This window comes from Mixophyes fleayi, chromosome 4, assembly GCF_038048845.1.
Source record: "Mixophyes fleayi isolate aMixFle1 chromosome 4, aMixFle1.hap1, whole genome shotgun sequence".
NCBI classification, from domain to species: Eukaryota; Metazoa; Chordata; class Amphibia; order Anura; family Limnodynastidae; genus Mixophyes; species Mixophyes fleayi.
Genome location: NC_134405.1, coordinates 261617787 through 261640574, shown reverse-complemented (window position 1 = coordinate 261640574; position 22788 = coordinate 261617787). Strand labels below are relative to the sequence as shown.

At 42.6% G+C, this 22788-nt stretch overlaps 1 protein-coding gene across 1 annotated transcript in view; it reads right to left on the bottom strand.

Annotated features, from left to right (window-relative positions):
- The window catches only part of FGF1 (fibroblast growth factor 1), a 233073-nt gene that overhangs the window by 209562 nt on the left and 723 nt on the right, over window positions 1-22788 (bottom strand). The window lies entirely within an intron of this gene.

Here is a 22788-nt window from a genome sequence, read left to right as displayed (position 1 = left end):
TTACCAGCTATAGAACTGAGCAGTAAAATATGCACTTTATAATTTATACTTTGAGCACCATTTGCCCTGACTAGGTTTGTAATCAGAGGGAAACAAGGCATCGCAACTGTTGCTTTTCCTGGTGAATCATAGTGAAGTCATCACAGTACAACAGGGTGGTGATGGTAGATTGTATTCAGAGCTTGTCAAGACAGAACCTCTAAACTGATTCAGTAATTTTACATCACTGTGACTCAGAATCTATAGTGATTTGCTGCTAAGCACAAATCAGGGGTGGGGTGGGGGAAACCTTAAATTTAACTTGAACTTATACATACTATACTGACAGACTTATTACCACGACTTCTGAACATTTTCTAATTGGCTAAAGAAGCAAAGAGGGAATGTAGATATATATAGGCATGATGAGGAGGAAACATTACTGGATGTAAGCTGCCTTAAAGCACAGAGATCCTTTTTATGCTGCTCTTTAGTCTTCATTTTCTCCCATCCTTAGAGGAGCATATGTGAGAGACTTTGCTCGCTTCCCTAGCACAAACCCTGCCCTACAGAGGTTGATGGAAAAAGGACGATAAATATGCAAACCTAAATAACCTGACTTATGTACCTCTCCCATTTATATCCCTCAATAAAACACAGTTTACCCCTTGCTAGACTATCAGGTCCCCTTCATACTCCATTTTCACCCTCAGAGCTAATTTCACGGCTAAAACCCTAAGTCTACCTCACTCTGTCAAATAACCCCCTCCATTGCCCTCCCAATTTCCCCACCATAATACTCTTTTTCAATCTGTCCCTGATCATTGCCCGCCGCCCTACTGTCACTCCCTCCTGCATCTCAGTATCCTCAGTGTCCCCTAAAGCTTCATCATCTCACTTGCAATCACTGGTCTTCCCTTCCACTAAGAGTGACTCTCTGCATACCTGAGCTGTGCTGCCTAACAGGCAGGGCCGGACTGGGACTAAAAGTCAGCCCTGGCATTTAAAGCACATAGTCCCACCTCTGTTCCAGATTAATAATAATTACAGTACATATTGCAAAGCTCATTGTTGTAAGGTGTCCCGTGAGATATTAATGTATTACATGCAGCTTGACTCTCTATTTGCAGCATAGGGTGCAGCAGTATCAGATAATGGTATGCACAGGACTGGCAAGAAAAATTTGGGGCTGGGGTACAGTGAAAATTTGCCCATCCCAACCCCACAGGTGCACAGGAAGAGAGATGTATACCGACACGCAGCTGCGCCGGTGAAGGGGTGTGGCCGCATAATGTTGGGGCATGGTTGATATGGGGCGTGGCATAACATATAGGGGGAGACTCAATTATTGGTGATGTGATACATGGGTATCGCGCAGCGCACATTGCTGGCAATTACGGTACAAATCTCTGCTTATTTTTCTTTGAGAGGAAAAATGAACAGTGATTTCTGTCAAATTTCAGCCGCAAAGTGTCTCGCGGATGTTCACTTTGCAGCTAATTGAATTCCCCAATTATGTATTAAAATGGTGTTACTCTCACCTACCTTGCATCTTTCACAACCTGGTACTGGATTCTTGCATAGATCCTGGAATATTGGGACCTGTTGGAAAATGTATATATGGAAAATCGAGCAATAAGTGAACATTGTACATGACACAAATCACACAGTATAAAATACATACATTATAGTAATAAAATATTACATTTATTACCAGCTACATAATGCCACCCCTCAGACACATCCTGCATCACGCTACCCCCTGCCACATCACCCATCACACCACAACAACCCCCAGACAAATCACACTACCCCCCAGTCACATTATCATGCCACCCCCAAGGCACATTATCATGCCACACAAGACATATTATAACCCCCCAAGACATATTATGACACCCCCCAGCCTGCTGAACTTACCTATGCAGCTGACATCAGAGTAAAATAGAACACCTTGCAGAGTGAGCAGGTAAGCTCTTAGTCTTGCGAGATTTGGAGATCCAGGCCTGCTCTGCAGGCTGCTGGACAGTATATGATGACACACACTGTCACCATACACTGTCTGTGGACAGCTCCCCCCAGAGTTGGATTAAGGCTTTGGGGGCCCTGGGCACTTAAGACAGTGGGGGGGGGGGGGTCTATGGTCTAAGAGCATAGTATCATAATTCACAAAAGAGAGAGTTACTAACTAATACATAATGTAGAAAAAATTTACCATTCTGTTGCTTAGCAAAAATTATTAAAATCAGAATATTGAGGTTAACTGTCATCCTCAGATTCAGTTTGGTGGCATCAATATTGTTATTTATTATCGTAGATTTCTAAGGCACCACAATGCTCCACAGAGCCATACAGTAGGTAAAATAGCACATTCATAAAACAGGGACATACTAGGTAGACAAAATAAATGAAGACTTGAAAACAAAGGGTGTGAGGATACCACCCTTAGCTGGGATGGAAGTTACCTTCTGTGGGATTCAACTCACTCGGGTAGACCAGGATATATCCAAAATAAGACTTTATTACGACAGCACAACACCACAAGACGTTCACAAGTTACAGGGTAAATTGTAGCATGTATCGTCCAGCAATATTACCACTACCATTTAGCAAAACAGTTATGGTGTCTCCTAGCCTGGGTTACTAGCTCACACCAACCCTGTCCTGGTAGGGTTCCCTCCAGCGGCACCACAATGCCTGGCCCAGAGTCCTTTTCACTGATGTCTTCTACACCAGGATCCACCAAACTAGAATCGCTCCCCTGGCATTCTCCTCGCCCTATCTTATTTTCTGTATCCACAGGAAGTAGGGTCAAATGTCTCAAACCTCCCCTTTACAGAAGGGGTCTCCCAGTCAACAATTTAGCTACTAGACATACTGTCCCTGTTACCTTGATTAGAAAATAGAATGGCTTGACTCAATTAGCTGTTTTGGCTGGATACACTACACATGGGGTTACAATAGTACATCAAGGAATGACACTGCACGCTTACATGGAACAATAAGACTTTTGACATATCATATCAGCAGTGTTACACAATATAAGTCTGTGATACCTTTTGATACAATTACATTTATATTGATACATTTCCCCATGCTATTTCAACCAATATATTAGCGTGGAGGCACATTGCATGTCATTAGAAGTTCAAACCTCATTACCTATCAGGTTACCTGTTGACCTAGCTAATTAACATGGGCTGCCAACTAGTTAACTCAGACATTGTTCTGATTACAAACCACATCTCAGCTGCACCCCATACAATAGACATTTGAGACAAATGGTAATTACATTAGCTAGCACAAGCAAAATGACTGCTGCTGTTCTGATATTTTCACACAGTATGGCAATATTGTTTATATTTATACTACATACAATATCGCAGGTAATAGTATGGGCAAAATGTATCTAATAACATGAAATAATAATACACATAATACACCGATGCTCTGGTGTATATACTTAGACTGGGCCAAGGATTAAAAAGTACCTTAAACCGTGAGAAACGGGTGATGAATACAAAGTTTCAATCCAGTAGCAACCCGTTTCCTCACATTCCTCCCCTACTTTTTAAACTTGAGCCCCAGTCTCTTCTGCAGACACTACTGCAGGTTTTATGCGGTTCACCACGAGATGAACCAATTTCCTGCTGGGCTGTGCGCAGCCTCCAGCGTTCACTTGCTGCACCTTGTTATATTCTTGTAGCCGCCAGCACCTATCAATTCCCAGAGCCTCTGCGGGAAGTCTCGGTCTCCTGCTCCAGTAGCTACTCTGAGCCCTGCTGTCTAAGAGCCTTACCGACTGCCTTTCCCTGGTTGTCTGGGGTCCTGTCTGGCTACGCCTCCCCCTTCCCTAGTTCCCTTCTGCACTGGGATTACTCATTTCCCCAGTCTGCACCCGCTTATGCACAGGGTTCTTGCAGGAATCCTGCTGCACACTATCTCCTGCAGGGACTACTGAGATTAACATCACGCAGTCATCAATGTCCTGCTTTCTATGCTGCCTTCTCCCCTCCTGTGTCCGAATGTCACTGTTGCAGCCCTGCCCTAACATATTCTTGCAGTCTGCACAGTTGGCTACGTAGCGGTCTACATCCCTCGCTAAACCTAACCACATGAACTGCTGTCTGAGCCTGGCTCGTGTTCTCCTTTTTCCTCTGTGATCGGTACCCCCTTCCCCATGGGCCTGAGCTATAAACCGATCCCGATATTCGGGTGGGACTACCAACCTGTACTTATGATTTGGGCTGGACACCGTATACAGTAACCCATCCAACCAAGCACAATCCTCTACCACCCCAGTCTTATACGACATATCTGCTAGTGCCCGCATCCCTTCTAGATCTGGATCTAGTAGCTGGGCTTCTTGCAGTCTAGATTTATCCTCCTCCCCCAGGACTAACCCCCCCTCAGGATGGTCTTGGCTACTCACCCTCAGAGGCCCGGAGATGGTAAAGAGAGGTTGCCGATACCTGTTAGTTACTGGCGTGTAGAAGTGGTTGTTCTTCCTCTGCCTGGGGTTCACCTTTCTATGGGCTTTTCCAACAAAATAATTCCTGAGGTCTTGCCCCAAATCATTGCCCAAAATCACCTCATTGGACATTCCTGCCATAACTCCAACTTCCACCAGGTTGTTACAATGGCCCCAATGCAACTGGACTTGGGCTGTTGGAATCTCTGTCCATCGTCCATCGTCCATCCTCCATCCTAATTTTAAAGTACTTGTTGGGGATAATTCTTCTTGAATCCACCAACTCGGGGCATACCAGGGTGATGGCTGCCCACAGTCCCTAAATCCTTTTGCTTTTCTGCCATCCACCCATACAGGTTTTAAGTGCCTGTAAAGGCGTTCTCCTGTTGTTTGCCTCATGTCAACCACAGCATTGCAAGTGGCCTTTACCCCCCTCGCCTCTGGCGCATCAGGGTGGTAGTGTTTGTTTTTCCGGGGGTGGCTCCTGCCAACAACCCCCGTGGGTGGCATTTGGTCTAATTGACCTCCTTTCCTGGGACACTGCTGTTAAAGATGTCCCCAGTATCCACATCGATGGCACCACTTCCAGACTTGTCCCAAGTGTGGTATTGCTTGTCCTTGGCTGCTGGGTCTCCTTGGGCCTTCACTCTGCCCCTTTTCTACTTTCTCCTAGGACTGTGGGTTACACTTTGACACCCAATCCTGAAGGCTGGGAAATATCTCAGTCAGCCCTGCTTTTACCAGCTCAAGCCCTTTTCTCCGGATCCACTGACCAAGGACATGCTGCAGCTCTTGACGAAGCTGACCATAGTCATAGCTTCCACTGTGCACTGCTGACTGGCCTGGGGTGGGGGATGTTTGTATTGTAGCTGCAATCTCCTGAATCCTTACTGGCTGCTCCTGGTCCTTATACAACTCATTGGCTTTCAGGATTTCTGCAACATAAGTCTCAACTTGGGTGGCTTCCACTGCTGGGATGTCTGATATTTCCTTCCTGCCCGCATTATCGAGTAGGCACAGGTCCCATTTGCGTAGTTTTTCCACTAGTTGTGGCCTGAAGTCATCCTGGGTAGTAGCAATTTCCCTTGTCCGGCATAATCCCCGGAGTTCATCCAGTTTTAGGGAGTTATACTTGTTCATGGTTCATGTTTCTTGCAACTCCTCTGATAGGCTTCCTCTGGGTGCTGTGTAGCCGGTGTTGTGCTGTACCCCTACAAGGCTCTTGGACCGCAACCGCTTGCGTCCTTTGCAGCCTTCCCTGTTCTTGTGACACCGGGCCGAGTGATCCCACTGCTTGCCACCAAATGTGAGGATACCACCCTTAGCTGGGATGGAAGTTACCCTCTGTGGGATTCAACTCACTCGGGTAGACCAGGATATATCCAAAATAAGACTTTATTACGACAGCACAACACCACAAGACGTTCACAAGTTACAGGGTAAATTGTAGCATGTATCCTCCAGCAATATTACCACTACCATTTAGCAAAACAGTTATGGTGTCTCCTAGCCTGGGTTACTAGCTCACACCAACCCTGTCCTGGTAGGGTTCCCTCCAGCGGCACCACAGTGCCTGGCCCAGAGTCCTTTTCACTGATGTCTTCTACACCAGGATCCACCAAACTAGAATCGCTCCCCTGGCATTCTCCTCGCCCTATCTTATTTTCTGTATCCACAGGAAGTAGGGTCAAATGTCACAAACCTCCCCTTTACAGAAGGGGTCTCCCAGTCAACAATTTAGCTACTAGACATACTGTCCCTGTTACCTTGATTAGAAAATAGAATGGCTTGACTCAATTAGCTGTTTTGGCTGGATACACTACACATGGGGTTACAATAGTACATCAAGGAATGACACTGCACGCTTACATGGAACAATAAGACTTTTGACATATTATATCAGCAGTGTTACACAATATAAGTCTGTGATACCTTTTGATACAATTACATTTATATTGATACATTTCCCCATGCTATTTCAACCAATATATTAGCGTGGAGGCACATTGCATGTCATTAGAAGTTCAAACCTCATTACCTATCAGGTTACCTGTTGACCTAGCTAATTAACATGGGCTGCCAACTAGTTAACTCAGACATTGTTCTGATTACAAACCACATCTCAGCTGCACCCCATACAATAGACATTTGAGACAAATGGTAATTACATTAGCTAGCACAAGCAAAATGACTGCTGCTGTTCTGATATTTTCACACAGTATGGCAATATTGTTTATATTTATACTACATACAATATCGCAGGTAATAGTATGGGCAAAATGTATCTAATAACATGAAATATTAATACACATAATACACCGATGCTCTGGTGTATATACTTAGACTGGGCCAAGGATTAAAAAGTACCTTAAACCGTGAGAAACGGGTGATGAATACAAAGTTCTCAATCCAGTAGCAACCCGTTTCCTCACAAAGGGTATGGAGGACCCTGATCATTACAGAGCTTACATTCTAAGTGGAAGAGGGCACAGCTGAAATAAGAGGAGCGAGTGTTGCTCAGATTGGAGATTGTGACAGTTGTGAGGGTGCATTAGTGTGAATAGTGTTTTTGAGGATAAGGTCACCTCAAAAAAAAAAAGATGGGTTTGCAGAGAGTGTCTAAAGATTTAAAGGCTGTGGCAAAGCTGGATTGGGCGTAGTAGGGAATTCTATAAGAGGGGAGCAGCACAAAAGAAGCCTTGTAGGTGGGAGTGAGAGGTGGCATTGGACATGGTTGTGCACAGGGGAAAAATAGATGCTGGGGAAATGGTAGAAGAAGGTGAGGAGATACATGTGATAATAGGGGCAAAGACAGACAGACACACAAAGGGGGAGAAGGAAAGGACAGACACCCACAATGTGCAGAATAACACAAACATAAAGGCTGAAGAGGTGGGGTTAGAGGGTGCACATCGTATGTATACAAAGAGGCCGTGCACTGTCTATATGTAGCATAGTGCAATCCTTTGGGCAGAAAAATGGAGGTGGTCCTGCTGGTGCCACCTATGCGGTCACCCTGACTGACTGTGCCTTGAGCAGCTAGTGTGTTTTACAGAACTGGCAGAGCCCCAGAAACAAAAACATACATATTGCAGCCCTGGGAGGTAGTGCAGCTCTAAAACCAACATTTTAAGACTATCACTAACCCCAGCTTACATTGATTATACAGCTTTAAATACCGGAGACCAATAACTTCATAATAATCAATATCAATAACAAGTTTATTCTGACTTATAAAGTAAAGCAAAATAAATAGATATAACTGTATATTTCAATTTCTCAATATATCAGTTAAGTTCATTGCTAAATAACCATCATAAAAATGAGCTAATCAGTTAATTCTATTCCTTAAATAGTGTTTGCTCATATATAAAAAAGAATGCCATTTCCATATGGTTTGTGTGCAGAATATTACAGTGGTCTTTTATGAAGTTACCTTGCCTATTGTATGCTACAAGGTTCCTCCTTCAGACACTGCAGGTCCTCAGCAGCATATAGCTCCACCCTGCCCATACTTACCTACTTTCTTCAGCTCCCTTCCGGGAGCCAGCCAGTGGAGGGGGGCGTGAAGGGGCGGGGTGGCCGAAATCTCGTCATTTCGGCCCCGCCCCCTGTGACGTCATGACGCAAATTGCGTCATTTGACAGCGGGGGCGGGGCCAAACGCCGCGATTCACCGGGAATCGCGGCGTTTGGGATCTAATTCTGCCCACTTCACTAGGAAGTGGGGCACTTCCTAGTGAAGTGGGCAGAATTCGGGAGATTGCCACACTCGCCCGGGAGTCCGGGAGACTCTCACAAAATGCGGGAGTCTCCCGGACATTCCGGGAGAGTTGGCAAGTATGACCCTGCCATGTACTTGGCACTGGAACGCCGGCATATTCACTTTTTAAAATGGGTGCCCAGTTCCTGGACCGTGCCCCTGTAAACACCCCACCCCCCCCCCACTTGCGGGTGCGTGCGCCGCCTGCTGGACAATAAAAAAGAAAGTACTTTAAAAAAAATAAAAAAGATAAATAAAAAAGCACTGTTTACCCCGGCCCACTTAGCCATCAGCCCTTCTGGCATTTGCCAGAAGTGCCAGATGGCCAGTCTGGCCCTGCTAACAGGTGAGGCTATATTGGCCACCTGAATTGCCATCCACAAATAATTCTTTCCTTCCCACAGTGGCGAGGTGTGACATCACATGGAGTAGGAGGCACTCTCTGCACTGTAGCGCCGGGGAGGCTGGTGAAGCACACACTGTTTCAACACAACTATTGCTACCTGGTGGAACCCAGGGCGGAGTAGTTCCCCTGAACTCAGCTGGAGTCATTCATTTAGGTTTTAAAATAGAAATGCATTGCTGCTCATGGGCCTATTTGCAACAGGCAGTCTATACCTGCAGCTACATCAGGCTCATTATTAATCTGGCCCTGAACAACATGTACAATGTCTGTATGGAATTTGTATATTCACCTCATGTTGTGTGGGTTTCTTTTGGGTGCTGCGGTTTCCTCCCACAGTCCAAATGTGGAAAGTTAATTGACTTTTCACCAGAGATGCACAGGCTCGGTTTTCAGAAAAAAAAATACAGATACAAAACCAAAACTAAAACCAAAACATGATAAGGCGGTTTTGCCAAATTCAAAACCAAAACACGAAGTTAATACAGATCAAAAAGCAAAGCCAAAACCAAAACATGGGGGTCAATGAACATCCCTACTTTAACTATATTAACCCTACTGTGTTCATATACTAGAGAATTTAGGCTGTAAGCTGTAATGAAGTGTGAATGATGGAATGTTCTCTGTAAAGCATGGTAATAATGGAAATATATGTAAGCACTATAAATAAAAACTTGCCAAACATGGACCTAGGGTTCATATTAAGGATTGCAGACAGGTTTTATCTCATCCATGCCTTTTCGCTTTGCTGCAAAAAAATGACAGATAACTAATTAGTGGTCAGGTGGAAAGAGGGTGGGGTTTATGGTGCCTGAAGTGAAGAAGAATCACTGCATAGGGTTAGGAAGTATTGCGGGTTGAATACATTCTGTGGGACATAGATACCATCAGTACCTAATTTCTAGAATCGGCTACAGGTTGTAAAGATTTCTCCCTGGAGTTGTCCCTTTTTCAGCATTGAAGCAATAAAATTCCTATTTTTATGCAATCTAATCTCAAAGTGTTTAACAATGTCATAAGACCACCAAACCCCAAAATGTAAATTTTCAGACATGAAATGTGGAGAAAAATATATATTAAACTGAGTGTCCACTGCAACATTGTTATAAACATTTTCACTCCAGTACAGACAGCTGAAACCTTCCTACATCTTTAGGACAGTGTCCTTACACAATCTTACAGTAGGGACGCACTCAGCTGCCCGGAAACCACCTTCCCCCACGTTGCCTGGGAATTGACTGTCCAAGCAAGGTCAGCATCAACACCATACCTAATTGCTCTACACCGCAGACGATGTGGGTGTAACTTCACCCTCAATTCATGTCCATTATGCGCAGAGCTGGATTAAGGCTTCGGGGGGCCCGGGGCACTTAAGACAGGGGGCCCCTAAGATCTAAAATTAAGGGCATAGTGACACATCCTGCATTACATCACCTACAGCCCACAGTATGACACTTACAGCTCTCCCAGAGGGCTCGCTTAGGTTGTCTGCATAAGAAAAATCATTGCTTCCACAAACTAAAATACTGTACATTAAAACAATCATCAAAACACCACATTAAAATGGGTATTGACACCACACATTAAAACTAGCAATGATATCATACATTAAAAATACCATTGATAACGTACACTAAAACTAGCAATGATACCAAACTTTAAAAATGAAATTTATAATGCACATTAAAACTAGCAATGATACCGCAAATTAAAATACCATTGATAATGCATCATTGGGCATGGCCAGGCCACCTCCTACAGACAAAAAACCTGCATTGTTGTGTACACCATTGAACGGTCACCAAAAATTGGGATTGTCCCACTAGAATCACAACATTTCACAGACTTTGCTGCTCTCTCCTACCTGTTCTTCTCACTTTCACCACCTGTGCTGCAGGTTTCTTTAGTTGCGGCTTGTCTGGATCCTGGAATGTTAGGGGCCCTACTTGGAAAACAAAAATGGGTACATTTAGAAAATTACAGCCACCCCCGGCGTTAAATCAGTACCACCCATGATTAATAATTAGGCCTTCCTCCAGCCCCAACATTAAAATAATAGTATTCACATTTAATAAATAAACCTATTTCCCTCCCTACAAACAGCCCCAGCAATAAATTAATAGTATTTACATTTCAGAAATATACCTATTTCCCGCAACAGTCACTGCCATTAAATAATTCATAGGCACATTTAATAAAGGGACCTCATTCTCCCCACTCACCCCCACATTCAGTAGCGCGCAAACCACCCCATCTTAAATTAATTAATTGTCCCCACTATTGTGCTTCTCTTCTCCCCCTTTTTCTTTACTGTGGCTCTCTTCTCCCCCTTTTTTCCTTACTGTGCCTCTCTTCTCCCCCTTTTTACCTTACTGTGCTTCTCTTCTTCCCCTTTTTTCTTACTGTGCCTCTCCTCTCCCCCTTTTTTCCTTACTGTGCCTCTCTTCTCCCCCTTTTTCCTTACTGTGCCTCTCTTCTTCCCCTTTTTCCTCCATAGTGTGCCTCTCTTCTCCCCCTTTTTCCTACATAGTGTGCCTTTCTTCTCCCCCTTTTTCCTCCATAGTGTGCCTCTCTTCTCCCCCTTTTTCCTCCATAGTGTGCTTTTCTTCTCCCCCTTTTTCCTCCATAGTGTCCCTTTCTTCTCCCCCTTTTTCCTCCATACTGTGCCTTTCTTCTCCTTTTTTCCTACATAGTGTCCCTTTCTTCTCCCCCTTTTTCCTACATAGTGTCCCTTTCTTCTCCTTTTTTCCTACATAGTGTCCCTTTCTTCTCCCCCTTTTTCCTACATAGTGTCCCTTTCTTCTCCTTTTTTCCTACAGAGTGTCCCTTTCTTCTCCTTTTTTCCTACATAGTGTCCCTTTCTTCTCTTTTTTTCCTACATAGTGTCACTTTCTTCTCCTTTTTTTTACTAATGTCCCTTTCTTCTCCTTTTTTCCTACATAGTGTCCCTTTCTTCTCCTTTTTTCCTACATAGTGTCCCCTTCTTCTCCTTTCTTCCTACATAGTGTCCCTTTCTTCTCCTTTTTTTTACTACATAAGTGTCCCTTTCTTCGTTATTCCCTTTTTTTTTTTACTTACCTTTCTTGTAGCTTCTTTCTTCTCTTCTCTTCTGTCTTCCTGTTTCTTTCCTGGTCCTCTCCGCGCTGCTCCTCACTGAATGACAGGCGTGACTTGATTACGTAACGCCTGTCATTCAGTGTTATCAGTGCAGGGAGGAGGGACGCTCCGATGAGGTGAGTAGCATCTATATTTTTTTTCCACTATCCTGCTCCCCCCACCAACGAAGAGAGCCCCGAATCCGACCGCAACCCCCCTCTCTCCGAGGGCCCCCCGCCGCCGCCATTAAGAAAAAAAAATAATAATAAAAAAAATCAGTAGAGGTTATGCGGCGGCGGGGGGCCCTCGGAGAGAGGGGGGCCCGGGGCACGTGCCCCCTGTGCCACCTCCTTAATCCCTTAATCCGGCTATGATTATGCGGCTCTAAGACTATTTGATATTTTCTGATTGGGTGCCTCTTTACATCAGCTCATGCAGCATCTGTTATCACTAGAGTGTAATTTGTCTACACTGTCTACTTTGTAAGCCGATCAGGAGCTCTTAATGTCAGTATTTCTTTTTTTAAATATACAATCAATTATGTATCAGACATTTGATGGATCTTATGTCACCATATAATTCTGTGTTTGTTGTTGCCTGATAGCCATTAGTGTTTTATAGTTGCTTATTTCTTACTTTAGTTCTAAATTATTGTTATACTCCTTTTTTACATACCAGCGGTATGTTCAAGTCATTTATTCTATACATTTGGTTACAAAATATAATTGAATTTGGTTTTTTCACCTATTAGCTTATAGTCAGTCCAATATTATATTATTATATAGTGGTGTTATTATTATTATTATTATTATTATTATCGTAGATTTGTAAGGCGCCACAGTGCTCCGCAGCGCTGTACAGTAGGGAAGAAACAAACAAGGCAGACAAAATGTGTGGAGACATGAAAACAAAGGGTATGGAGAACCCTGCTCAGTGTTTCCTTGTTTTTATTGATCTCACTTTCATTTCTTTACTAGTACGACATTTTGGGTCTGATTTGTGTTTTTTATAAAAAAAAAAATATTGGACAGAAATTATGCGCAGGTACACCCATATCAAGAAACGTTTCTAGTTGAATACTGGTATAGGTATGCTCTGCCTATACGGCACTTGCCATATGCAGACAGACACAAGGCACTGCAGGATACGCACATTACATATTGTGTAACAAAAGGAGGCATTTAGCTGGCAAAATGCAGAGAAAGCAGGGAAGTAGAGTAAAACATTTGTGCAGTAATGCACCTAGATTGAATGTAAAGACCTATGTATGAAAAGCAATAGTTTAAATTTGGTTTAACTTACATGACTTGAAATCCTTCCTCTCAGCAAACAGACAGGGTGTGTCTGTTTGAATTACAGAGCCAGTGATGGGCGTTTCCTTATAAAGAGAAGGTGGGTGTGTCACCTGTCCATCAAGCTAAGGCTGGGGGAGGAGTATCACGTATAAAAGCTTGTTGATATCATTTGTGCATGGAGACCAAAGCTGGGTGAGCTGGCTGGTCCTGAGAGAGAGCTGGACTATGTATAGCTAGTGTTTAGGGTCTCCATGATTGCTGTGCAAGTATACGGTGTCAAAACATTTACCATCCTGACAATAAAGCACCATAAAAAGGAAGAAGTTGTTCGCGTATGCTTCTGCAGTAGCGGGCTCTTGCCACAATTGATATATAAAGTCCCATCAGAACACAATACATTAATACCTGTAATTAATAATAATTATGAACATAAACATTAATAAAAATACATTTTAAAAATGTTTTTCTTTCAGGATGGTCATAATTCCTACTATACATAAAGTGCATTTTTACAGTTACACTTAAGTGCAAGGACAGACTTTGGCAATCATACTAGACAGTCATCATTTTCAAGTGACATTTACACCTGCCCTGTAGCTGGTGCAACTGTGTCGAAGTCAGCAAATTGGATAAAGTCATTTCAATTAATATCGAGCAAACTTGGTTGTCTTTGTCTGAAAGTATGCGTAGAACACGATACGGCATGGAAGGGCGTATCCAGCCGCAACACGTGGCAATAACAGTTTTTACACTTTTACTTTCATTCACACAAACACACACATTTGTAATTAGTACATATTAATTGTAGTTGCAACACATAGTTATTTATGTCGAAATATAGTAGTATTCATGTTTAACGTGAACCATATGTTTTTCTAACATGCATATAACTTATAATATTAAAGGAAATGTGCCATGTCTGGTATCGTTTTAATCCCCTATTCATCAGCACTTGTCCGGTTCATTCGCTGAAGAGATCGCACATTGCATACTCTAGTTAGCGATGTTAGGGAATAAATGTTTAAAGTAATACTGACTATAAAATGCTAATAGACTAGTTGAGACTGGATTCTTGGCGGGAAAGTCGGAGCACATCCCCTGGAGAGATGACCCTCACCTTTGGATATTTTGGTTTGAACTGGCCTATGATCTACAACATCCTGGACCTTCCTGAAATCTGGACCAATAGAAGCAAGCCACATCATCTGCATTGTTTTAATGTATTTCTGACTGCATATAAGCAGGAGCTCTTCATCTAGTGAGCAGTCTTTCTTTGACCACAGACTTCAGATCTGAATGACTGTTCACTGGATCCAGGGCGCCTGCGATAAGTAACGGCTGTACTTAATATTATTTCGCTTGAATTATTCTGCTACTTTTGGATAATAAATCTTTGTGCGTTGGAAACACAAATCGAGATTCGACAATCGTTATTGGATAGCGACAAAACATGCATAACAACTGATACAGCTACAAATCACGTACCTGAGAGATGCCCAGAGCTTGAATCGGACAGATGTGCGTGCACTCGACCTTGGCACACCCTTACTGTACATTTCCTATGCCGGTATGCCCCTTCCCTCCCCCGTTGTACCCTTAAAAATCATAGGCAGTCGGATGAGTCTTTTGCGCTCGAAGAGGAATTGCATACACTAGCGTATGCAATTCCGTTCCTGAGCTTGCACAAATTAATTTTTACACAAAATATGGCAGGTATCAGGATTTACGTTACTTAATGAAGGCCCTTTACATTTCTCTTTGTATAATCCTGCTTTGGAAAGATTGCTTTGTTTCTTCTTCAATAATCTTTTTTTGGGATGGCTTAACTATAATGCATTAGCTGCTATCAATTAATTCACCTTATGTTGAATTTAATGACAACAAGTTTCATTTATATGAATATTTATATTACATAGGATATAACTCCCTTTTGTTGGCTTTCATTCCGAATCCCCCAGCTGATACCACACTATTTGTGTCTCTCCTTTCCTTTAGGATGTAAGCTCTCAAGAGCAGGGCCCTCCTTTGTTCTCCTTCTACTATTCCACCACCCTCTGGCCTGCTGCCCTAGCCCTGTTTTCTTAAGCTCAGGCCTCCTTCACGCCGGTCACTACCATCACTCTCACTCACTGTCCCATCAATAATTTGATTTGCATTAAAGTCTTATCTGTATATTTGTTTATTCATAATGTCTGGTCTTTATATTTTGTTCTTCGTGTTATGTGTTATGGATCACTGCCTTCTGTATATGTCATGTACAGCACTGACTACCTTTTGCTGTATCTTATAAATTAAAAGGTAATAATAATAATAATAATAGGTAATAACTGAATTATGCTTTAGAATTCCCATGGCCAGGTAGCATATTTTTAACTGGGATGCTTGTTTTATATGTATTAACACCGGCAGGGTAAATGTATCTAAGTGCGATTTTTCTCAGAAACTTCATATCGCTGTAAAGCATTCTAGATCGCCCAGCAATTTTCTGTGCAAAGTTGCCATATGTATTAACCTGTGATTTTGAGATTCCAAAATCCAATTTCCAGCGATTTGTGTCGATTATATAACACCTATCCCATCGTTAGTTTAGTCAAACTTGTCGCAAACTAAGATCGCTGTGAAAATAGCCAGAATCAAGACTCTGCTGTAGATAGGCGAGATTAGCAAACACATCAGCTTTTCACTGCTGGCCAATTTTAACAAAACAAGAGGCACAATACAAGTTTTAATTATGAGGGCAATCATAATTTGTTGTTTAGAGGGGCAAAAATAATTATTAATTATTTTATGAATAAATTAGTTGGACAAATTTCATTAATGATTATATGTAAGGGAAAAAAATATTTTACTATATTATTGTGGCATACTATTTCATTTCCAGTGGGGCAATAATATTTATTTTATTAATATTTCCAGATAGGGACACCATTTTAAATACATACTTCTGGGTCTACAAGTGACAGCACTTATGCCCATGTGCATGCTGTCACTTGATAATTTATAATCATTTTGCCCCTCGAAACAAGAAATCATGATTACCCTCATAATTAAAGTTGTAGAACCTGAGTCATTAAGGAGAGCAAAGCAAAAAAAGGAGTAACTTTGCATCTTGGCAAAACCATGTTGTATTGCAGGGGAGGTAAATTTAAAATGTGGGGACATATTTACAGTTGGGGTAGTTGGGGTATGTCATGTCCTAGATCAACTTTAAATTTCTTTGTAAAAATAAAGCTATCAAGTATTCGTGTTTTACATGAAAGAGCAGGCAGTATTTTCCTTACATGCAAAATAATAAACTAATTTGCACCCCTTGCATTTTAACATGGTTTGTTCTAGATCACATTTACTTGCATTGCTCTTCTTAATGACTCAGGCCCTTATTGTGCCTCTTTTTATGTGTTCCCTGTTAGTCTCCTCTTTCCCTTTAGAGTGTAATCTTCCACGAGCAAGGCCCTCTAATCCTTGTGTCCTCCTTTACCTGTCACCTGTGCATTCGGCACCCCATGTCACGATCAGCCTCTGGCTGCAGTACAGCATTTTCTCTGTGGACAGGGAGGGCTGGAAAATGTTAGCCCGGGGGCAAGACTCGACTAAACAGCCTATTAGGAATATTTTTAAAGAAAAAAAATTGCAGGTGGCCCAGTGACCCAGTCCAAGTTAGCCCACTATGGGACTGGCCCTGGTGACAGATGCCCCACTGCCCCCCAGCCCAGCCTGCCCCTGTCTGTGGATGCTGCTTTACCTATTCCAGATCTTGCCTGCAAGGGGCTAACTTCTCCTCATTGAACTTGGATCCTGATCACATGTGTCTAGCCTTTATAAGACTGCCTGATCCAGCAAACTGATCCAGTTCATCAATTATCTCTGCTGCTGGTCTCTCTGAGTAACTCCTGTGAACTGGTCCTGATTCGTCTCCTGGTATCTGACTCTATGTTTGTTTCATTGTATTGCCCCTTTTCAAGTGATTCAGACTTTGGCTTCATTTGACTTCTCTCCTTTTTACCCCCTGGTATTGTTGTGGACCTCCCGGCTTCAGACCCTGGCTTGCCTGACCTTTCTCCAGTCTGATTCTTCCCTGGATCATCCATTGTCTGCTGCTACCACAGCTAAACCTAGTCATCCTGGTATCTCGTACCTGCAGCTATCCTATTATGTCTGATCTCCAGTAACTCCTGCTTCTCAGCCAAGCCTGGAGATCCTGGTATCCTGTACCCACAATTTCCTAATTGTGCCTGGTGTCCAGTAACTTCAGCTCCTCAGCTAAACCTTTTAATGCTATTATCCTGTACTTGCAGTTCTCCATTTGTTCCTGTTATTTCTAAGGACTTGTGCTAGTTGCTTTTCCATTGACTGCATGTAGGTTATACCTGTGTGTATAATAAAAACACTGATTCATTTATACTACTCTCCGTTTTCTTCATTTTGGGAATACTGACATCCCAACCTCACTCCTGCACCTCAAAACTAGACCACTACACTTGGTCTCCTCTTCTCCCCTGCCTTTGCATCACTATCACTGCCTTGATCCTGTTAGCTATGCCCACAATCCTGGGCACAGGTTCACCATGCTTTTGATCACTTCCCACCTCTCCTCATACCCGTTTCTAGTGTTCTGGAATTCTCTAATACCTTTATGCACAGTTTTTTTTATGGACTCAAGCATTATGGATTTAAAGCTTACAAGATTGGATCTATTACATATGAAGACAATGGATGGTAAGTATGTTACGGTTTTATTATTTTTAATAAAAAATATGTGGTTTAAACGAGGTGTGTGGTTCGTTTACGCTTTAGTTTAGGTTTTTTTGCTTTTTTATTAAACTAATGTGGTTTCAAAGAGGGGTGTGTTTTATTTAAACTTTACTTTGTGGGCCTACATGGCTCAGTGGGCCCTGGGTGTCAGGGCGTGCTGGCACTTGTGGTTCTCCAAGTGCCAACAAGCCCTGGCTGCCATGGGTATGTTGCGCTTGTAGTTCTACAAGACTAGCATACCAAGACTAATAATGGGAGCCTGGGCTTGGTGGGACTTGTAGTTAAAGTAAAATAATGTTTTATACATTGTTTTTTTTTTTTTTATACTTTATTACCCCACACCCACCAGCCAGGGATGTGGGAAGAGCCCTAGTGCTTTCAGCACAGGGCTGGGTGTCCAGAGAGAGCGAGGAGCTACACATTTTTTTGTGGACCCCATTCCCTAGAAAATTCAACCTGGGACTGTGTATCATTATGGCAGGGGTACCCCCTGCTGTGGGTTCTCCTTCTAAAGTGCTACCAGCCCTGGCTGGCTTTAGTAAAATATGGGGGACCCCATGTTCCCCCCACCTTAATTTTGCAACTACCAGCACTAGGCTAGCAGCACAAGGGTTACTATCAGTATAGAGCCTGTGTGTCCCTGGCTGTAATGCCACCAGACCTGCATGCTACTGCAGGAGCTGACAGATACATACGTACCTACAGTGTCCTGTATGGTAGGGCTGAATAGAGCAGCCCTACAGCCGAATTCAACAGGGCACAGATCTTGAGATCCATGCCTTGATGAATTTTGGAGTACAGGAAGCCCAAATATGCTCAGAGGGCCTGATTTATTAGGGAAGTAAGGCAAAAAAAAGGAGTAAGTTTCCTCCTGGACAAACAAGGCCTGTTTTATTAAGGAAAGTAAAGCAAACAAATGAGTAACTTTGAACCTTGGCAAAACTATGTTACAATGCAAGGGGTACAAATAAGTTTATTATTTTGCACATATGGAAAATACTGGCTGCTTTTTCACATAGGACGCAAATACTTCATAGCTTTATTTTTACACTGACATTTAAAGTTGACCTAGTACAGGCTCTAATCAAATTATAAATCTGTCCTCACATTTTAAATTTACCTCCCCCTTCAATGCAATATGGTTTTGCCAAGTGTGGTGATTATGTACTGCACCTAATCACTGGTTGTTACTTTTCCCCTGAATATTCATGTATGACATGTGTATATTGTATGTAACCTTGTGATGTAATGTCAAAATGTGCTTTGCTGACTGGCATAAGTGACCTATGCAATTGGCAAGAGTCTTTTAAAAAAGTAACCAGGCCCAGGGACAGATAGCATCTCTGGGGATTTACAGAGGAAGTGTAAAAAACCTGGCCACCAGGAAGAACAAGCTGAGCTGAGAAGTCCTGCCCTTCGAAATTCCAGACCTATCTCAGGACTTCGATAACTTATCTCCAAAAGCCCTTTGTCAATCTGAGAATCAATCTGCCTTGACATTGAGAGAGTTAATTTCTAAAGATGGCGGTAGGAGCAGTGGGATCAGTGTGAGAAGTTAAAATCCGTTGCCTGACCCGATAATATTGTCCATTTCTCTGAGAAGACCTATGTATCTAAGTTGAAATGTGCCATCTTTCCCAAAGTGTAATCTTCTCGCAGCAAGTCATAAACTAGTAAGTTAGTGGCTCTGGTTTTAATTCCTATTTTATTTCTGAAACTTATTTGTGCAATTTATTCTGTATGTCTTGTTATTAACTGTTTTGTACTTAAGTTTTGGAAACATTTTTCAGATTAAATACATTTAATCTAGCATATTCACTGTGAATCTGTGTGAGTTTACAAAGCCAAGTTAGGCTACTGCTATATGTGTATGTGATTTTAAGTGTGCAATATTAATAAGTGGCATTGGTGAATGCAAGGACTCCATAGTATATCCATTGTGGAGGCAGCAAATCTGTATTCATTGGTAAGTGAAAAAGCTAACTCCAGTCACGGCCAGCTGTTTCAGATCACTATATCTGAGGCAGGCTGGGCGTTCGTGACACCATGGTTAAAAAGTTACTCATTTTTTTTCTTTACTCTCCTTAGTGGAAAGTAAAGAAAACAGCCCTCCATGTTACAATGCAAGGGGTGAAAATTAGTTTATTATTTTGCACATAAGTTAAATACTGTCTGTTTTTCATGTAGCACACAAATACTTGATAGCTATTTTTTACACTAAAATTTAAAGTTGATCTAGGCAATGCTCTTCCCCAACTAGAAATCTGTCCCCACAATGCAACATGGTCTTACCAAGGTGCAAAGTTAGTGCTTTTTTGCTTTACTTTCCTTAATGAATCAGGCTATTCTTTGGTAGTATCATGTATATGCAACCTAGCTTTTTAGAAGGGCACTAGAACACGTTAACACTCTACCCCTCAAAAACTCCTAGTGCAGTCTATCACTAGTTCTCTCCTCAGAACAATGAATGAGAAGTATAACAGTGTTGATTTACCACTGGTCAATAAATAGAAAGTGAAAAAATCAGTCCACAAAGTTGTCAAGGAATTAAAAGACTGGATCAGTCATTGGCGTTAAGTGACGAAAAAGCAGTGATAAAATGAAGAGAAGAGAATTACTTGGAATGTGCAGCCAGGGGAGCGTAGGAAGCCTACTCCACCACCAAGTCAGCCTTCAGGTTAATGAGTGTGGGTGAGTGACAGACGCCCTGTAAAACAGAGGGGAAGCAGTGTCAGAGGGGTGTAGTCAAGTATCCGTAATGGCAAAGAGGGAAGCATAGAGGCTGAGGAAATTAAGGGGTAATATGCCATGGATGGGTTTGTTGCAGATAGTTCTACTGTTCCACAGTGTGTAGGAAAGGGGGAGGTAGAGAAATGAAGAGATAAACATGAGGACTGAGGATATTTGGTGACTGGGATATTGTCAGGCGCCGACCCCGCCGTTCTTTCACTCGGCGGGGACGGACGCCTGTCTCCGCCGCTCAGTCCGGACGGTTGCCGGACAACAAAAGAGCCACGTACCCCAGTCCTGTCGGGCGCATGCGCACAGGTCTGTCCCATTGCTAGGCAACGGGACACTTTCATCGGCACTCGGTGTGCCTGATTCTGCCTCCTCCAATCCCTGCCTACCTGTCTCTATTTAAACCTGGCTCTGGCGCCATTAGGGTGCCAGAGTAACAGGTTTCTGCCTCTAGCTCCCAAGTGTCTGCTCCTTTGTTGTGACCCGGCTTCCTCGACCATTTTCCAGTTTTTGCCTTCCTGTTGTGACCCGGCTTGCTGACCATCCTCCTTTCTGTGTGCCCCACTGTGTTCCTGCGACTTTGGCTTGTTTGACGATTCTCCTGGATTCTCCCTTTTTACCACGCATACCGATTGGCTTGACCCGGACCGTCTGACCCTTCTTTCACTACACCAGCAACTGACTAATAGGACCGTGACCTGCATACCCTGTGCAGCGAAGTCCAAACCTCCTTGCGGGGGTCCCTTGTGAAAACCAGGGGTACGTTAGACTCCGCACCTATTTGCTCAGTAGCGCTAATACCGGTTAGTGTTCCTCTCCATTTGGGCCTGACAGATATTTTGGGTTGGATAGAGGAGTATGAGTATATAGTAGGGATTGTGTGGGGCTGAGCTTGGGGGAGACGTCACCAGCAGTAAGGAGGAGAGGGTGAGGAAGAAAGAGGGATAAGGGAGGATAATATGTAGGTGTGAGGGAAGTTCCAGGGTCTGTAGGATAGGAAGTGAGAAGGTTGCAGCGAGCTGAGTATAAGTAATGAAGGGAATGGTAGAGCTGAGATGTTGAAAAGACAGGAGGTGGAGGTGAACGAGAGGGGAGTGGATTAAGGTGTGAATAGAGGAATGTAAGAAAGGAAGAAGATATGTGAAATGAAAGGGAAGAGATAGAGGCTTAGAAAAGGGTATTTTAATCAGTCAGTACAGGGCAGTGTGGGGGGGAGGTAATTGTAAATAAGTAGGATGTTAAGGAGTGGCAGTAGGAGCAAGTTTGTATAAATAAAATTAAGCAAAATGGCAAATGTTTTTACTTACCCACAATGGATACAAGAAAATCTTCACTTGGAAATGGTGCATGAATTAAAAAATTATAATAGATCGAAAGGTCACAAATAGCATAAAGATAAAGGTAATACCAGTGTCAGAAAAGTAGTTTTAGAAAAGCTCATTAGGGAGTGTGTAGGCACTGCAAAAAGTAGGTGTATGAAGTGGAATGTTCCAGGAACTCAAACGAGTGTTGGGTTTTGTCCACTTGTAGTACTGATTCCAGGTATAATGTTCCTATCCTGTGCACCATCTGTGGAACTACAAGTATACGAAACCTCTTAAAACAAACATACTGCTAACACTTGGGCTGCATGCCACACAGACTGAATTTGCAAGGGTCACAGAGATATGTGATCAGTGATTGGAAAAAAAATCCCTCCCCTTCCACCAATAACCTTATAGTACAAAGTCCTGCAAAAAACTATTAAACAAACAATCATCATCATCAACAATTATTTATATAGCGCCAGCAAATTCTGTAGCGCTTTACAATTGGGAACAAACATTAATAAGTCAATACTGGGTAGTACATACAGACAGAGAGGTAAGAGAACCCTGCTCGCAAGCTAAACAATACATGTAGAACCGCATTCTATAAAATTAATAGAAATTACACATCTGATTGCTGACTATATATCTGGTGCAGAGTTGGTATGAATGAAGGATCAGAGCACAAACAATCACAGTTCCTCTCTGTGGAAGCAACACTCTTTAGAATCGACCTAGCTGCTGTTCAGAATACATAATGGAACAGCACCTAAGACTGTCAAGTATTTTATGCATTTTGAAAATGTGTGCTAAACATTTAAATACAGTGCCAAAGGTGCATAAAAGAAGAATGTTAAGGTGAATGATTTACCTATTACCAGAAGAGATTATGGATGACACCTGATAGTGAGAATTGTAGACACATAGGAAACACTTGCAGTAGAAGTGGATTGCAGTTCTAAAACACTGGAGACTAATGACATG